The sequence below is a fragment of the Electrophorus electricus genome, chromosome 5, assembly GCF_041902795.1.
Source record: "Electrophorus electricus isolate QZ-2024a chromosome 5, ASM4190279v1, whole genome shotgun sequence".
Classification (NCBI taxonomy): domain Eukaryota; kingdom Metazoa; phylum Chordata; class Actinopteri; order Gymnotiformes; family Gymnotidae; genus Electrophorus; species Electrophorus electricus.
In genome coordinates, this window is record NC_137501.1 from 20,231,276 (window position 1) to 20,248,991 (window position 17,716).

Sequence of the window (17,716 nt, forward strand, 5' to 3'; positions counted from 1 at the left end):
CTCTGAATACGGTAATCTGAGTGTCATCCAGTGCATCAAGTTGAATTGTCACTGGTCTCATTTCTCAGGCACAACCAAAGCTCTATGGATTAAAGGTGAGCCTTGTAGATCTGAATTCAGGCATACAGAAGAAAGATTATTTTGAAATTTCTATGGTGTAATGCTTAGTCAGCACAATTCATTTTGTATGATCTGAGATCAAGTCTCCGTAGATCCTGTATAGACCTCGCTGAGCTTTTGCGATTATTTGAGCTTTCTTGCTACAAGGTATTGTAAATGGCTGGACTGTCCATCACTTCAACAGATTTCATACATGAGACAAAGCACTTGTTGCCAATATTACATCAATGCCTGTAGTTGTGGAAACCTCCATGCTGATGAACCTGGCAAGGTGGTTATAGAAACGGCCCTGTATGTAATAGAAAGAAATGAACATCAATGTGAGATGTGATGAATGGAAAGCACTTTGCCCTTTCAATCCAGCAGTACAGAATAAAAAACTTCTTTGTGCTTGTTCCATGATGCAATTTTTAGCACTGTGGATTCAGAATCCAGTGAAACACTACACAAAAATGATCATTCTGTTGTGTACAGATTATAATGTTACGCAATCTAGACTCTGAAACCAGTGAAACAGAAGACACAACATATATTTTATCAGTTTGTATGATATAATTGCATGTACCATTTATGCTGAATCCAGCAATACAGAAGACACAACACATATTTTTGTTTCCTGCTTGATGTAATGGTATACACATATGGTTGTGAAGACATAATGTTCAACAATTGGTTCTATGGTGTAATGGTTAGCACCCTGGACTTTGACTCCAGTGATCTGAGTTCAACTCTCAGTGGAACCTGTTGACTGTGTCTTGCTCCATTCACATAGAAGGTGGCTTCGTGCTGCAAGTTTTTTTATTTTGCTGAAGCCTTTATCGGTGGACCAGGTTTGATTAACTTTATGCCAATATTTCCTGAATAGCTGTCATTGTGGAAAAGTGCATTCTGATGGTCCTCGCATATATGACATTATGTAAAGATAATTTGTTCATAGAAATGATTCGCCAACAATATCAGAAGAAACAACAAATCTTTTTGATTCCTCCATTATATAATGGTATTCACAGTTGGAACGATAAGCACTCTGGACTCTGAAGCCAGCGTTACAGTACACACAAAAGGTCTTATTGTTGGTTTTATGCATTAAAGGTAAAATTTGTCAATCTGAATTCAGGCATACAGAAGAAAGATACAACAATGATTTTTGATTCCTCCATGATATAATGGTATTTACAGTTGATTCTGAATCCAGTAGTACAGAAGACTCAAATCTCTCGTTTTGGTTCCATAGTATATTGTTTTGCACCCTGTGCTCTGAATACGGTAATCTGAGTGTCATCCAGTGGATCCAGTTGAATTGTCACTGGTCTCATTTCTCAGGCACAACCAAAGTTCTTTCTTTTTTTTTTGATGACGGAATGATAAGCTCTCTGGACTCTGAAGCCAGCGTTACAGTACACACAAATGGTCTTATTGTTGGTTCTATGGATTAAATGTAAGCCTTGTAGATCTGAATTCAGGCATACAGAAGAAGGATTACAGCAGTACAGAAGACTCACATCTCTCTTTTTGCTTCCATAGTATATTGTTTTGCTCTCTGGACTCTCAATACAGTAATCTGAGTGTCACCCAGTGGATCCAGTTGAAATGTCCCTGGTCTCATTTCTCAGGCACAACCAAAGCTCTATGGATTAAAGGTGAGCCTTGTAGATCTGAATTCAGGCATACAGAAGAAAGATTATTTTGAAATTTCTATGGTGTAATGCTTAGTAAGCACAATTCATTTTGTATGATCTGAGATCAAGTCTCCGTAGATCCTGTATAGACCTCGCTGAGCTTTTGCGATTATTTGAGCTTTCTTGCTACAAGGTATTGTAAATGGCTGGACTGTCCATCACTTCAACAGATTTCATACATGAGACAAAGCACTTGTTGCCAATATTACATCAATGCCTGTAGTTGTGGAAACCTCCATGCTGATGAACCTGGCAAGGTGGTTATAGAAACGGCCCTGTATGTAATAGAAAGAAATGAACATCAATGTGAGATGTGATGAATGGAAAGCACTTTGCCCTTTCAATCCAGCAGTACAGAATAAAAAACTTCTTTGTGCTTGTTCCATGATGCAATTTTTAGCACTGTGGATTCAGAATCCAGTGAAACACTACACAAAAATGATCATTCTGTTGTGTACAGATTATAATGTTACGCAATCTAGACTCTGAAACCAGTGAAACAGAAGACACAACATATATTTTATCAGTTTGTATGATATAATTGCATGTACCATTTATGCTGAATCCAGCAATACAGAAGACACAACACATATTTTTGTTTCCTGCTTGATGTAATGGTATACACATATGGTTGTGAATACGTTAATGTAAGAAGACGTAATGCTCAACAATTGATTCTATGGTGTAATGGTTTGCACCCTGGACTTTGACTCCAGTGATCTGAGTTCAACTCTCAGTGGAACCTGTTGAATGTGTCTTGGTCCATTCACATAGAAGGTGGCTTCTTGCTGCAAGTTTTTTTATTTTGCTGAAGCCTTTATCGGTGGACCAGGTTTGATTAACTTTATGCCAATATTTCCTGAATAGCTGTCATTGTGGAAAAGTGCATTCTGATGGTCCTCGCATATATGACATTATGTAAAGATAATTTGTTCATAGAAATGATTCGCCAACAATATCAGAATTCACAACAAATCTTTTTGATTCCTCCATTATATAATGGTATTCACAGTTGGAACGATAAGCACTCTGGACTCTGAAGCCAGCGTTACAGTACACACAAAAGGTCTTATTGTTGGTTCTATGCATTAAAGGTAAAATTTGTCAATCTGAATTCAGGCAAACAGAAGAAAGATACAACAATTATTTTTGATTCCTCCATGATATAATGGTATTTACAGTTGATTCTGAATCCAGCAGTACTGAAGACTCAAATCTCTCGTTTTGGTTCCATAGTATATTGTTTTGCACCCTGTACTCTGAATACGGTAATCTGAGTGTCATCCAGTGCATCAAGTTGAATTGTCACTGGTCTCATTTCTCAGGCACAACCAAAGCTCTATGGATTAAAGGTGAGCCTTGTAGATCTGAATTCAGGCATACAGAAGAAAGATTATTTTTGAAATTTCTATGGTGTAATGCTTAGTAAGCACAATTCATTTTGTATGATCTGAGATCAAGTCTCCGTAGATCCTGTATAGACCTCGCTGAGCTTTTGCGATTATTTGAGCTTTCTTGCTACAAGGTATTGTAAATGGCTGGACTGTCCGTCACTTCAACAGATTTCATACATGAGACAAAGCACTTGTTGCCAATATTACATCAATGCCTGTAGTTGTGGAAACCTCCATGCTGATGAACCTGGCAAGGTGGTTATAGAAACGGCCCTGTATGTAATAGAAAGAAATGAACATCAATGTGAGATGTGATGAATGGAAAGCACTTTGCCCTTTCAATCCAGCAGTACAGAATAAAAAACTTCTTTGTGCTTGTTCCATGATGCAATTTTTAGCACTGTGGATTCAGAATCCAGTGAAACACTACACAAAAATGATCATTCTGTTGTGTACAGATTATAATGTTACGCAATCTAGACTCTGAAACCAGTGAAACAGAAGACACAACATATATTTTATCAGTTTGTATGATATAATTGCATGTACCATTTATGCTGAATCCAGCAATACAGAAGACACAACACATATTTTTGTTTCCTGCTTGATGTAATGGTATACACATATGGTTGTGAAGACGTAATGTTCAACAATTGGTTCTATGGTGTAATGGTTAGCACCCTGGACTTTGACTCCAGTGATCTGAGTTCAACTCTCAGTGGAACCTGTTGACTATGTCTTGCTCCATTCACATAGAAGGTGGCTTCGTGCTGCAAGTTTTTTTATTTTGCTGAAGCCTTTATCGGTGGACCAGGTTTGATTAACTTTATGCCAATATTTCCTGAATAGCTGTCATTGTGGAAAAGTGCATTCTGATGGTCCTCGCATATATGACATTATGTAAAGATAATTTGTTCATAGAAATGATTCGCCAACAATATCAGAAGAAACAACAAATCTTTTTGATTCCTCCATTATATAATGGTATTCACAGTTGGAACGATAAGCACTCTGGACTCTGAAGCCAGCGTTACAGTACACACAAAAGGTCTTATTGTTGGTTTTATGCATTAAAGGTAAAATTTGTCAATCTGAATTCAGGCATACAGAAGAAAGATACAACAATGATTTTTGATTCCTCCATGATATAATGGTATTTACAGTTGATTCTGAATCCAGTAGTACAGAAGACTCAAATCTCTCGTTTTGGTTCCATAGTATATTGTTTTGCACCCTGTGCTCTGAATACGGTAATCTGAGTGTCATCCAGTGGATCCAGTTGAATTGTCACTGGTCTCATTTCTCAGGCACAACCAAAGTTCTTTCTTTTTTTTTTGATGACGGAATGATAAGCTCTCTGGACTCTGAAGCCAGCGTTACAGTACACACAAATGGTCTTATTGTTGGTTCTATGGATTAAATGTAAGCCTTGTAGATCTGAATTCAGGCATACAGAAGAAGGATTACAGCAGTACAGAAGACTCACATCTCTCTTTTTGCTTCCATAGTATATTGTTTTGCTCTCTGGACTCTCAATACAGTAATCTGAGTGTCACCCAGTGGATCCAGTTGAAATGTCCCTGGTCTCATTTCTCAGGCACAACCAAAGCTCTATGGATTAAAGGCGAGCCTTGTAGATCTGAATTCAGGCATACAGAAGAAAGATTATTTTGAAATTTCTATGGTGTAATGCTTAGTAAGCACAATTCATTTTGTATGATCTGAGATCAAGTCTCCGTAGATCCTGTATAGACCTCGCTGAGCTTTTGCGATTATTTGAGCTTTCTTGCTACAAGGTATTGTAAATGGCTGGACTGTCCATCACTTCAACAGATTTCATACATGAGACAAAGCACTTGTTGCCAATATTACATCAATGCCTGTAGTTGTGGAAACCTCCATGCTGATGAACCTGGCAAGGTGGTTATAGAAACGGCCCTGTATGTAATAGAAAGAAATGAACATCAATGTGAGATGTGATGAATGGAAAGCACTTTGCCCTTTCAATCCAGCAGTACAGAATAAAAAACTTCTTTGTGCTTGTTCCATGATGCAATTTTTAGCACTGTGGATTCAGAATCCAGTGAAACACTACACAAAAATGATCATTCTGTTGTGTACAGATTATAATGTTACGCAATCTAGACTCTGAAACCAGTGAAACAGAAGACACAACATATATTTTATCAGTTTGTATGATATAATTGCATGTACCATTTATGCTGAATCCAGCAATACAGAAGACACAACACATATTTTTGTTTCCTGCTTGATGTAATGGTATACACATATGGTTGTGAATACGTTAATGTAAGAAGACGTAATGCTCAACAATTGATTCTATGGTGTAATGGTTTGCACCCTGGACTTTGACTCCAGTGATCTGAGTTCAACTCTCAGTGGAACCTGTTGAATGTGTCTTGGTCCATTCACATAGAAGGTGGCTTCTTGCTGCAAGTTTTTTTATTTTGCTGAAGCCTTTATCGGTGGACCAGGTTTGATTAACTTTATGCCAATATTTCCTGAATAGCTGTCATTGTGGAAAAGTGCATTCTGATGGTCCTCGCATATATGACATTATGTAAAGATAATTTGTTCATAGAAATGATTCGCCAACAATATCAGAATTCACAACAAATCTTTTTGATTCCTCCATTATATAATGGTATTCACAGTTGGAACGATAAGCACTCTGGACTCTGAAGCCAGCGTTACAGTACACACAAAAGGTCTTATTGTTGGTTCTATGCATTAAAGGTAAAATTTGTCAATCTGAATTCAGGCAAACAGAAGAAAGATACAACAATTATTTTTGATTCCTCCATGATATAATGGTATTTACAGTTGATTCTGAATCCAGCAGTACTGAAGACTCAAATCTCTCGTTTTGGTTCCATAGTATATTGTTTTGCACCCTGTACTCTGAATACGGTAATCTGAGTGTCATCCAGTGCATCAAGTTGAATTGTCACTGGTCTCATTTCTCAGGCACAACCAAAGCTCTATGGATTAAAGGTGAGCCTTGTAGATCTGAATTCAGGCATACAGAAGAAAGATTATTTTTGAAATTTCTATGGTGTAATGCTTAGTAAGCACAATTCATTTTGTATGATCTGAGATCAAGTCTCCGTAGATCCTGTATAGACCTCGCTGAGCTTTTGCGATTATTTGAGCTTTCTTGCTACAAGGTATTGTAAATGGCTGGACTGTCCGTCACTTCAACAGATTTCATACATGAGACAAAGCACTTGTTGCCAATATTACATCAATGCCTGTAGTTGTGGAAACCTCCATGCTGATGAACCTGGCAAGGTGGTTATAGAAACGGCCCTGTATGTAATAGAAAGAAATGAACATCAATGTGAGATGTGATGAATGGAAAGCACTTTGCCCTTTCAATCCAGCAGTACAGAATAAAAAACTTCTTTGTGCTTGTTCCATGATGCAATTTTTAGCACTGTGGATTCAGAATCCAGTGAAACACTACACAAAAATGATCATTCTGTTGTGTACAGATTATAATGTTACGCAATCTAGACTCTGAAACCAGTGAAACAGAAGACACAACATATATTTTATCAGTTTGTATGATATAATTGCATGTACCATTTATGCTGAATCCAGCAATACAGAAGACACAACACATATTTTTGTTTCCTGCTTGATGTAATGGTATACACATATGGTTGTGAAGACGTAATGTTCAACCATTGGTTCTATGGTGTAATGGTTAGCACCCTGGACTTTGACTCCAGTGATCTGAGTTCAACTCTCAGTGGAACCTGTTGACTATGTCTTGCTCCATTCACATAGAAGGTGGCTTCGTGCTGCAAGTTTTTTTATTTTGCTGAAGCCTTTATCGGTGGACCAGGTTTGATTAACTTTATGCCAATATTTCCTGAATAGCTGTCATTGTGGAAAAGTGCATTCTGATGGTCCTCGCATATATGACATTATGTAAAGATAATTTGTTCATAGAAATGATTCGCCAACAATATCAGAAGAAACAACAAATCTTTTTGATTCCTCCATTATATAATGGTATTCACAGTTGGAACGATAAGCACTCTGGACTCTGAAGCCAGCGTTACAGTACACACAAAAGGTCTTATTGTTGGTTTTATGCATTAAAGGTAAAATTTGTCAATCTGAATTCAGGCATACAGAAGAAAGATACAACAATGATTTTTGATTCCTCCATGATATAATGGTATTTACAGTTGATTCTGAATCCAGTAGTACAGAAGACTCAAATCTCTCGTTTTGGTTCCATAGTATATTGTTTTGCACCCTGTGCTCTGAATACGGTAATCTGAGTGTCATCCAGTGGATCCAGTTGAATTGTCACTGGTCTCATTTCTCAGGCACAACCAAAGTTCTTTCTTTTTTTTTTGATGACGGAATGATAAGCTCTCTGGACTCTGAAGCCAGCGTTACAGTACACACAAATGGTCTTATTGTTGGTTCTATGGATTAAATGTAAGCCTTGTAGATCTGAATTCAGGCATACAGAAGAAGGATTACAGCAGTACAGAAGACTCACATCTCTCTTTTTGCTTCCATAGTATATTGTTTTGCTCTCTGGACTCTCAATACAGTAATCTGAGTGTCACCCAGTGGATCCAGTTGAAATGTCCCTGGTCTCATTTCTCAGGCACAACCAAAGCTCTATGGATTAAAGGTGAGCCTTGTAGATCTGAATTCAGGCATACAGAAGAAAGATTATTTTGAAATTTCTATGGTGTAATGCTTAGTAAGCACAATTCATTTTGTATGATCTGAGATCAAGTCTCCGTAGATCCTGTATAGACCTCGCTGAGCTTTTGCGATTATTTGAGCTTTCTTGCTACAAGGTATTGTAAATGGCTGGACTGTCCATCACTTCAACAGATTTCATACATGAGACAAAGCACTTGTTGCCAATATTACATCAATGCCTGTAGTTGTGGAAACCTCCATGCTGATGAACCTGGCAAGGTGGTTATAGAAACGGCCCTGTATGTAATAGAAAGAAATGAACATCAATGTGAGATGTGATGAATGGAAAGCACTTTGCCCTTTCAATCCAGCAGTACAGAATAAAAAACTTCTTTGTGCTTGTTCCATGATGCAATTTTTAGCACTGTGGATTCAGAATCCAGTGAAACACTACACAAAAATGATCATTCTGTTGTGTACAGATTATAATGTTACGCAATCTAGACTCTGAAACCAGTGAAACAGAAGACACAACATATATTTTATCAGTTTGTATGATATAATTGCATGTACCATTTATGCTGAATCCAGCAATACAGAAGACACAACACATATTTTTGTTTCCTGCTTGATGTAATGGTATACACATATGGTTGTGAAGACGTAATGTTCAACAATTGGTTCTATGGTGTAATGGTTAGCACCCTGGACTTTGACTCCAGTGATCTGAGTTCAACTCTCAGTGGAACCTGTTGAATGTGTCTTGGTCCATTCACATAGAAGGTGGCTTCTTGCTGCAAGTTTTTTTATTTTGCTGAAGCCTTTATCAGTGGACCAGGTTTGATTAACTTTATGCCAATATTTCCTGAATAGCTGTCATTGTGGAAAAGTGCATTCTGATGGTCCTCGCATATATGACATTATGTAAAGATAATTTGTTCATAGAAATGATTCGCCAACAATATCAGAAGAAACAACAAATCTTTTTGATTCCTCCATTATATAATGGTATTCACAGTTGGAACGATAAGCACTCTGGACTCTGAAGCCAGCGTTACAGTACACACAAAAGGTCTTATTGTTGGTTTTATGCATTAAAGGTAAAATTTGTCAATCTGAATTCAGGCATACAGAAGAAAGATACAACAATGATTTTTGATTCCTCCATGATATAATGGTATTTACAGTTGATTCTGAATCCAGTAGTACAGAAGACTCAAATCTCTCGTTTTGGTTCCATAGTATATTGTTTTGCACCCTGTGCTCTGAATACGGTAATCTGAGTGTCATCCAGTGGATCCAGTTGAATTGTCACTGGTCTCATTTCTCAGGCACAACCAAAGTTCTTTCTTTTTTTTTTGATGACGGAATGATAAGCTCTCTGGACTCTGAAGCCAGCGTTACAGTACACACAAATGGTCTTATTGTTGGTTCTATGGATTAAATGTAAGCCTTGTAGATCTGAATTCAGGCATACAGAAGAAGGATTACAGCAGTACAGAAGACTCACATCTCTCTTTTTGCTTCCATAGTATATTGTTTTGCTCTCTGGACTCTCAATACGGTAATCTCAGTGTCACCCAGTGGATCCAGTTGAAATGTCCCCGGTCTCATTTCTCAGGCACAACCAAAGCTCTATGGATTAAAGGTGAGCCTTGTAGATCTGAATTCAGGCATACAGAAGAAAGATTATTTTTAAAATTTCTATGGTGTAATGCTTAGTAAGCACAATTTATTTTGTATGATCTGAGATCAAGTCTCCGTAGATCCTGTATAGACCTCGCTGAGCTTTTGCGATTATTTGAGCTTTCTTGCTACAAGGTATTGTAAATGGCTGGACTGTCCGTCACTTCAACAGATTTCATACATGAGACAAAGCACTTGTTGCCAATATTACATCAATGCCTGTAGTTGTGGAAACCTCCATGCTGATGAACCTGGCAAGGTGGTTATAGAAACGGCCCTGTATGTAATAGAAAGAAATGAACATCAATGTGAGATGTGGTGAATGGAAAGCACTTTGCCCTTTCAATCCAGCAGTACAGAATAAAAAACTTCTTTGTGCTTGTTCCATGATGCAATTTTTAGCACTGTGGATTCAGAATCCAGTGAAACACTACACAAAAATGATCATTCTGTTGTGTACAGATTATAATGTTACGCAATCTAGACTCTGAAACCAGTGAAACAGAAGACACAACATATATTTTATCAGTTTGTATGATATAATTGCATGTACCATTTATGCTGAATCCAGCAATACAGAAGACACAACACATATTTTTGTTTCCTGCTTGATGTAATGGTATACACATATGGTTGTGAATACGTTAATGTAAGAAGACGTAATGCTCAACAATTGATTCTATGGTGTAATGGTTTGCACCCTGGACTTTGACTCCAGTGATCTGAGTTCAACTCTCAGTGGAACCTGTTGAATGTGTCTTGGTCCATTCACATAGAAGGTGGCTTCTTGCTGCAAGTTTTTTTATTTTGCTGAAGCCTTTATCGGTGGACCAGGTTTGATTAACTTTATGCCAATATTTCCTGAATAGCTGTCATTGTGGAAAAGTGCATTCTGATGGTCCTCGCATATATGACATTATGTAAAGATAATTTGTTCATAGAAATGATTCGCCAACAATATCAGAATTCACAACAAATCTTTTTGATTCCTCCATTATATAATGGTATTCACAGTTGGAACGATAAGCACTCTGGACTCTGAAGCCAGCGTTACAGTACACACAAAAGGTCTTATTGTTGGTTCTATGCATTAAAGGTAAAATTTGTCAATCTGAATTCAGGCAAACAGAAGAAAGATACAACAATTATTTTTGATTCCTCCATGATATAATGGTATTTACAGTTGATTCTGAATCCAGCAGTACTGAAGACTCAAATCTCTCGTTTTGGTTCCATAGTATATTGTTTTGCACCCTGTACTCTGAATACGGTAATCTGAGTGTCATCCAGTGCATCAAGTTGAATTGTCACTGGTCTCATTTCTCAGGCACAACCAAAGCTCTATGGATTAAAGGTGAGCCTTGTAGATCTGAATTCAGGCATACAGAAGAAAGATTATTTTTGAAATTTCTATGGTGTAATGCTTAGTAAGCACAATTCATTTTGTATGATCTGAGATCAAGTCTCCGTAGATCCTGTATAGACCTCGCTGAGCTTTTGCGATTATTTGAGCTTTCTTGCTACAAGGTATTGTAAATGGCTGGACTGTCCGTCACTTCAACAGATTTCATACATGAGACAAAGCACTTGTTGCCAATATTACATCAATGCCTGTAGTTGTGGAAACCTCCATGCTGATGAACCTGGCAAGGTGGTTATAGAAACGGCCCTGTATGTAATAGAAAGAAATGAACATCAATGTGAGATGTGATGAATGGAAAGCACTTTGCCCTTTCAATCCAGCAGTACAGAATAAAAAACTTCTTTGTGCTTGTTCCATGATGCAATTTTTAGCACTGTGGATTCAGAATCCAGTGAAACACTACACAAAAATGATCATTCTGTTGTGTACAGATTATAATGTTACGCAATCTAGACTCTGAAACCAGTGAAACAGAAGACACAACATATATTTTATCAGTTTGTATGATATAATTGCATGTACCATTTATGCTGAATCCAGCAATACAGAAGACACAACACATATTTTTGTTTCCTGCTTGATGTAATGGTATACACATATGGTTGTGAAGACGTAATGTTCAACAATTGGTTCTATGGTGTAATGGTTAGCATCTTGGACTTTGACTCCAGTGATCTGAGTTCAACTCTCAGTGGAACCTGTTGACTGTGTCTTGCTCCATTCACATAGAAGGTGGCTTCGTGCTGCAAGTTTTTTTATTTTGCTGAAGCCTTTATCGGTGGACCAGGTTTGATTAACTTTATGCCAATATTTCCTGAATAGCTGTCATTGTGGAAAAGTGCATTCTGATGGTCCTCGCATATATGACATTATGTAAAGATAATTTGTTCATAGAAATGATTCGCCAACAATATCAGAAGAAACAACAAATCTTTTTGATTCCTCCATTATATAATGGTATTCACAGTTGGAACGATAAGCACTCTGGACTCTGAAGCCAGCGTTACAGTACACACAAAAGGTCTTATTGTTGGTTTTATGCATTAAAGGTAAAATTTGTCAATCTGAATTCAGGCATACAGAAGAAAGATACAACAATGATTTTTGATTCCTCCATGATATAATGGTATTTACAGTTGATTCTGAATCCAGTAGTACAGAAGACTCAAATCTCTCGTTTTGGTTCCATAGTATATTGTTTTGCACCCTGTGCTCTGAATACGGTAATCTGAGTGTCATCCAGTGGATCCAGTTGAATTGTCACTGGTCTCATTTCTCAGGCACAACCAAAGTTCTTTCTTTTTTTTTTGATGACGGAATGATAAGCTCTCTGGACTCTGAAGCCAGCGTTACAGTACACACAAATGGTCTTATTGTTGGTTCTATGGATTAAATGTAAGCCTTGTAGATCTGAATTCAGGCATACAGAAGAAGGATTACAGCAGTACAGAAGACTCACATCTCTCTTTTTGCTTCCATAGTATATTGTTTTGCTCTCTGGACTCTCAATACGGTAATCTGAGTGTCACCCAGTGGATCCAGTTGAAATGTCCCTGGTCTCATTTCTCAGGCACAACCAAAGCTCTATGGATTAAAGGTGAGCCTTGTAGATCTGAATTCAGGCATACAGAAGAAAGATTATTTTGAAATTTCTATGGTGTAATGCTTAGTAAGCACAATTCATTTTGTATGATCTGAGATCAAGTCTCCGTAGATCCTGTATAGACCTCGCTGAGCTTTTGCGATTATTTGAGCTTTCTTGCTACAAGGTATTGTAAATGGCTGGACTGTCCATCACTTCAACAGATTTCATACATGAGACAAAGCACTTGTTGCCAATATTACATCAATGCCTGTAGTTGTGGAAACCTCCATGCTGATGAACCTGGCAAGGTTGTTATAGAAACGGCCCTGTATGTAATAGAAAGAAATGAACATCAATGTGAGATGTGATGAATGGAAAGCACTTTGCCCTTTCAATCCAGCAGTACAGAATAAAAAACTTCTTTGTGCTTGTTCCATGATGCAATTTTTAGCACTGTGGATTCAGAATCCAGTGAAACACTACACAAAAATGATCATTCTGTTGTGTACAGATTATAATGTTACGCAATCTAGACTCTGAAACCAGTGAAACAGAAGACACAACATATATTTTATCAGTTTGTATGATATAATTGCATGTACCATTTATGCTGAATCCAGCAATACAGAAGACACAACACATATTTTTGTTTCCTGCTTGATGTAATGGTATACACATATGGTTGTGAAGACGTAATGTTCAACAATTGGTTCTATGGTGTAATGGTTAGCACCCTGGACTTTGACTCCAATGATCTGAGTTCAACTCTCAGTGGAACCTGTTGAATGTGTCTTGCTCCATTCACATAGAAGGTGGCTTCTTGCTGCAAGTTTTTTTATTTTGCTGAAGCCTTTATCGGTGGACCAGGTTTGATTAACTTTATGCCAATATTTCCTGAATAGCTGTCATTGTGGAAAAGTGCATTCTGATGGTCCTCGCATATATGACATTATGTAAAGATAATTTGTTCATAGAAATGATTCGCCAACAATATCAGAAGAAACAACAAATCTTTTTGATTCCTCCATTATATAATGGTATTCACAGTTGGAACGATAAGCACTCTGGACTCTGAAGCCAGCGTTACAGTACACACAAAAGGTCTTATTGTTGGTTTTATGCATTAAAGGTAAAATTTGTCAATCTGAATTCAGGCATACAGAAGAAAGATACAACAATGATTTTTGATTCCTCCATGATATAATGGTATTTACAGTTGATTCTGAATCCAGTAGTACAGAAGACTCAAATCTCTCGTTTTGGTTCCATAGTATATTGTTTTGCACCCTGTGCTCTGAATACGGTAATCTGAGTGTCATCCAGTGGATCCAGTTGAATTGTCACTGGTCTCATTTCTCAGGCACAACCAAAGTTCTTTCTTTTTTTTTTGATGACGGAATGATAAGCTCTCTGGACTCTGAAGCCAGCGTTACAGTACACACAAATGGTCTTATTGTTGGTTCTATGGATTAAATGTAAGCCTTGTAGATCTGAATTCAGGCATACAGAAGAAGGATTACAGCAGTACAGAAGACTCACATCTCTCTTTTTGCTTCCATAGTATATTGTTTTGCTCTCTGGACTCTCAATACGGTAATCTGAGTGTCACCCAGTGGATCCAGTTGAAATGTCCCCGGTCTCATTTCTCAGGCACAACCAAAGCTCTATGGATTAAAGGTGAGCCTTGTAGATCTGAATTCAGGCATACAGAAGAAAGATTATTTTTAAAATTTCTATGGTGTAATGCTTAGTAAGCACAATTTATTTTGTATGATCTGAGATCAAGTCTCCGTAGATCCTGTATAGACCTCGCTGAGCTTTTGCGATTATTTGAGCTTTCTTGCTACAAGGTATTGTAAATGGCTGGACTGTCCGTCACTTCAACAGATTTCATACATGAGACAAAGCACTTGTTGCCAATATTACATCAATGCCTGTAGTTGTGGAAACCTCCATGCTGATGAACCTGGCAAGGTGGTTATAGAAACGGCCCTGTATGTAATAGAAAGAAATGAACATCAATGTGAGATGTGGTGAATGGAAAGCACTTTGCCCTTTCAATCCAGCAGTACAGAATAAAAAACTTCTTTGTGCTTGTTCCATGATGCAATTTTTAGCACTGTGGATTCAGAATCCAGTGAAACACTACACAAAAATGATCATTCTGTTGTGTACAGATTATAATGTTACGCAATCTAGACTCTGAAACCAGTGAAACAGAAGACACAACATATATTTTATCACTTTGTATGATATAATTGCATGTACCATTTATGCTGAATCCAGCAATACAGAAGACACAACACATATTTTTGTTTCCTGCTTGATGTAATGGTATACACATATGGTTGTGAATACATTAATATAAGAAGACCCAAAACTCACTGTTTGGTTCTATGGTGTAATGGTTAGTACCCTGGACTTTAACTCCAGTGATCTGAGTTCAACTCTCAGTGGAAGCTGTTAAATGCTTTTTGTTCCATTCAGATAGAAAGTGACTTCTTGCTGCAAGTTCTTTTATTTTGCTGAAGCCTTTATCGGTGGACCAGGTTTGATTCACTTTATGCCAGTATTTCCTGAATAGCTGTCATTGTGGAAAAGTGCATTCTGATGGTCCTCACATATATGACATTATGTAAAGATAATTTGTTCATAGAAATGATTCGCCAACAATATCAGAAGACACAACAAATATTTTTGATTTCTCCATTATATAATCGTATTCACAGTTGGAACGATAAGCACTCTGGACTCTGAAGCCAGCATTACAGTACACACAAAATGTCTTATTGTTGGTTCTATGGATTACAGGTGAGCCTTGTAGATCTGAATTCAGGCATACGGAAGAAATATTATTTTGAAATTTCTATGGTGTAATGCTTAGTAAGCACACTTCATTTTGTATGATCTGAGATCAAATCTCCGTAGATCCTGTATAGACCTCTCTGACCTTTTGCGATTATTTGCGCTTTCTTGGTACAATGTATTGTAAATGGCTGGACTGGAGCATTTTGTATTCTGAATCCAGTGAAGCACAAGACAAAAAGGCTCGATTTGTTGTTTCCAGATTGTGATTGTAATCAGGCTTGACAGTGAATTTGGCAAAATTGAAGACACAGAAGATATTTTTAAACATTTGCATGATATAATTGCAATTACTATGAGCACTGAATCCAGCATTACAGAAGACACAAAACATTTTTTTTTTTTGCTTGATGTCATGTGGTTTTGATTCCAGGAATACAAGAAGACTAAAAGCATTTTTTGGTTTCTGTAGTGTAATTGTTCACAATCTGTTGTTTGTCTCTGGTGATCCCATTTCAATTCTTCATGGAACCGATTGAATCCTTGTTGTTCCTTTCAGGTAGCAGGTACTTTCTTGAAGCAAGTTCTTTTAATGGCTGCAGCCTGTATTGGTGGATCAGATTTGATTAACTTTTTGTGAGAAATTCTTAAACACCTGTTATTTTGGAAAACTACATGCTGATTATCCTAGCATTGTTGGCATTATGGTAAAGAGAATTTACGCCAGAGAAATTATTCACCATCAATATCAGAAGACACTACACTTTATTTTTGTTCCTTCCATTAGGTAATGGGAGACACACTTTAGTCTGAATCCTGCAATACAGGAGACCCAGGTGCTTGATTGAGGTTCCATGGTGTAATGGTTAACGCTTTACTCAGATCCAGTGATCTGAGTTTGACTGTCAGTGGAACCTGTTAAAGTCTCCCTTGCTTTGTTTCTGAGACAAAACCAACGCTCTTAATTTCATGGTGGAAAGGTCTGGACTCTGAAGCCTACATTACACTACATACATAATGTCTTGTTGGTTATGGAATAAAGGTAAGCGTTCTACACTTTAAATTCAGGTATACAGACGAAAGCTTATTTTGAATTTTCCACAGTGTTGTGCTTAATAAGCACTTTTCATTTTAGATTGTCAGAGATCATGCCTCTGTGGAACCTTTCTAAACCTTGCTGACCTTTTGAGATTATATGGGCTTTCTTGCTACAAGTCATTTTACATTTCTGTCACTTTAACAGATTACATACATGAGACAAACCATTTGTTGCCACAATTAGGTCCATGCCAGTAGTTGTGCCAATCTGTGTGCTGATGGCCCTGGGCAAGGTAGTGTTATAATACCGGAACTCATGTGTTACAAAAAAAGACCATCAACATGAGATATGATATATGGAAAGCATTCTGCTCTCTGAATCTAGTAACACAAAAGACACAAAACATATTTTTGTTTTATGCTTGTTGTAATGGTATACACATTTTGTTTCTGAGTACAACAATACAAGAAGGCCCAATACTTTTCTGTTCGTTCTATGGTGTAATTGACAGCACCATTGACTGTGATCTGAATTTACCTCAATGTTACCCATCAACCTCATTGCTCTTTTCACCTAGCATGTTGCTTCTTTTAAATGGCTAGTTCTTTTAAATGGCTGGAACCTCTTTTGGGGGACCAGACTGAATGAACTTTTTGCCCACATTTTTTACTTGCCTGTCATTGTGGAAATCTTTCTGCTGATGACATTCAGGAAACAGAATTTAAGTCATAGAAATGATTCACTATCAATATCAGAAGACAATCCATCTTTTTTTTCCTTCCATTATATAATTTTATGCATACTTCATTATGAATTCTGCAATACAGTAGACCCGAAGCTTTGCTTTCATTTCAATGGTAGTGTTTGGAAACTCTGAATCCATTGATCAGAGTTCAGCTCTCAGTGGAACCTGTCAACATGTTTCTGACTTTGTTTCAAAGACAAAGCCGGTAATAGGATCAGGTTGGGTGGCTTGTGGGATAGCCACATGCACTGGTGGGGTGACCCTGGAGGAACACACAGACAGAACCTTCTTGGCAGCTCCCAAGGCTAAGGCAAGTGATAGGGAGCTTGCAGTTTCACTTAATTGAACACCAAGTGCCTAGCTATGGATTGTGTGTTCACTCCACCTACTCACATCTTGCACTGCAGGCAGCTCCCCCCTGCAGCATTGCTCAAGATGGGTAGACTCTTGGCGCTTACCTTGGATCTTGTCGTCATCAAAATAAACGGGATCCTGCTTTTTCCAGGAATGAAGTGATGCCTGTGTACTCGCAGCACAAGGGG

General features: G+C 37.6%; 6 non-coding genes across 6 annotated transcripts; all 6 read left to right on the plus strand.

Moving 5' to 3' along the window:
• Window positions 1-791: 791 nt before the first annotated feature.
• trnaq-uug (transfer RNA glutamine (anticodon UUG)) lies at window positions 792-863 on the plus strand. Its single transcript has one exon. It is a non-coding gene; the product is annotated as a tRNA-Gln (tRNA).
• A 2,985-nt stretch (window positions 864-3,848) lies between these two features.
• trnaq-uug (transfer RNA glutamine (anticodon UUG)) lies at window positions 3,849-3,920 on the plus strand. The gene has a single exon. It is a non-coding gene; the product is annotated as a tRNA-Gln (tRNA).
• A 2,985-nt stretch (window positions 3,921-6,905) lies between these two features.
• Window positions 6,906-6,977, plus strand: trnaq-uug (transfer RNA glutamine (anticodon UUG)). The gene has a single exon. It is a non-coding gene; the product is annotated as a tRNA-Gln (tRNA).
• A 1,593-nt stretch (window positions 6,978-8,570) lies between these two features.
• Window positions 8,571-8,642, plus strand: trnaq-uug (transfer RNA glutamine (anticodon UUG)). The gene has a single exon. It is a non-coding gene; the product is annotated as a tRNA-Gln (tRNA).
• Window positions 8,643-11,628: 2,986 nt separating this feature from the next.
• On the plus strand, window positions 11,629-11,700 carry trnaq-uug (transfer RNA glutamine (anticodon UUG)). The gene has a single exon. It is a non-coding gene; the product is annotated as a tRNA-Gln (tRNA).
• Window positions 11,701-13,293: 1,593 nt separating this feature from the next.
• On the plus strand, window positions 13,294-13,365 carry trnaq-uug (transfer RNA glutamine (anticodon UUG)). The gene has a single exon. It is a non-coding gene; the product is annotated as a tRNA-Gln (tRNA).
• The last annotated feature ends 4,351 nt before the right edge of the window (window positions 13,366-17,716 follow it).